This window comes from Octodon degus, unplaced genomic scaffold (assembly GCF_000260255.1).
Source record: "Octodon degus isolate 3935 unplaced genomic scaffold, OctDeg1.0 scaffold00368, whole genome shotgun sequence".
In the NCBI taxonomy this organism is placed as follows: Eukaryota; Metazoa; Chordata; class Mammalia; order Rodentia; family Octodontidae; genus Octodon; species Octodon degus.
Genome location: NW_004524944.1, coordinates 48223 through 50058, shown reverse-complemented (window position 1 = coordinate 50058; position 1836 = coordinate 48223). Strand labels below are relative to the sequence as shown.

Here is a 1836-nt window from a genome sequence, read left to right as displayed (position 1 = left end):
TCTTTTTTTTTTTTGAGGAACCAGGGATTGAACTCAGGCCTTTGTACTTGCCAGGGAAGCACTTAATCCACGGAGCCATCTCCCTAGCCCCAAGGCAGAAGGATTTTTTTTTCTCCACATGCCTTCAGGGCAGGTTTGGCAGGCTTGAGTTGTGGGGATTGAACCACAGCAATCTGAGCCTGACTGTTTTTTTGAAGCAGCCACTTAAAGAACAAAGCTAAGGGTCAGGACCCCCACGCTGGCATTTCGAGGGCACAACAGCCTGAGCAATAGGAGGAGGAAGAGAAGGAGGAACACGTGCTGGGTAATTGTACATCCTGTAATAATAATCATGTTGAAAGTCACATTCCAAGTCAAAAGAGGAGCCATACTTCTCTGCTGCAGATCATTTCACACCTGCTTTTTCTCTGTTCACTCTTGGCTCTGCAGCTAGATTAATATCTAAAACCTGGCCAGCAATCATTCTGCCATCCTCTCCAGCCACAGCAGCCTGGGTATTTCTCTTACTATCATACCGGACAAAGACAAAACACTTATGAATGGAGCAACCCATAATTTTGCCATATTTCAAGAAAATGACCTCCACATCAGATTTCTTCAACACCAGAGTGTTCAGATTCCCAATGAACACATGGGAATTCATGGAGAGAGGATCGGTCTTGTTGGTAACATTGCTAGCCATTGTGTTTGAAGATAAAGTTGCTTAAGTGACAAAAACTGTAGCTGAAGATAAAAAAAAACTCACAGGACAGAGAAGAGAGAAGAGATTTGATTATGAATCTCCTACTCCCAGGTTCTACATGAAGTTGACTGCTGCTCGAGGTCAGCAACACAGCAGTGACTTCACAGTCTCCATCTCTTCACAAAATCTACTATGATTTTAAAGAATTGAAATATTTCACTCTAATCTCTACTTGACTTGAAGGTTTGTGTTGAGAAATCTGCAGTGATTCCGATTGGCTTTCTTTTATATGTGATTTGTGTCTTTTTTCTAACCATTTTTTTTAATTTTTATTTTTTAATTTTATTGAAAAACAAATACCAATGAGACAGTTTCAAAAACAATTAGTAGGATAGAAAGGTATAACACAAGTAAAAGGAAAGCAGGATCTCAAGGAGTAACTAATCAAAAGGGGGAGAAGAGAAGAGCTAGGAAACATGACAATGTCAAGCCATACAGTTATATGTAGAAGATTGGCAAGGCAATGATCCTGAGAATCTCCAGAACATTTTTGAATCTAGCAGTTACTTGGAAAGATTCTCACCCTGACTAACTACATATACTGATACCTGTGAACTAAGCAACTGCACTGAAGATGGTAATCTGTAATAGTAGTTTCATGTTTGGTGTGCCTGTCATTCTGAATACAGGCTGCTTATTATGACATGCCAGTTGCTGCTACGCTGTCTCTCAGGTAGATGATTGTTCAAAAAGAAGGTGGTGGTGAATGAAGGCAAGAGATAGGAAAAGGAATATTTTGGGACTGTCCTGCTTCAAGGTTGTATATGGTTAGATTTTTGGGCTTATATGTAAATATAAGAATTATATAATCCTTTATGCCTATTTCAAAAAAAAATTCCAATTTTTAAATGTTTTTTCATCATTTTCTATGGGGTCTTAAAGTTCAATGTATCAAATCTTGATTAAAAATACCTGTTCCATGTTATGCCTAAGATGTTTGATATTCAGACATATAGTGAGGTTAAGCTTTACAGCCTAGGTTGTATGGTAATAACAATAAGCTTGTCTTCTGGAGGGTTAACAACCTAAGTTTGCAGAACAAAATTAGAGGAAAAGGAGGGCTGCAAGGAAAGCCAACATTTTGGCCCTAGCCT

General features: G+C 38.8%; 1 pseudogene; it reads right to left on the bottom strand.

Annotated features, from left to right (window-relative positions):
- Positions 1 to 682, bottom strand: part of LOC101563408 — a 1215-nt pseudogene extending 533 nt beyond the window's left edge.
- Positions 683 to 1836: the final 1154 nt, after the last annotated feature.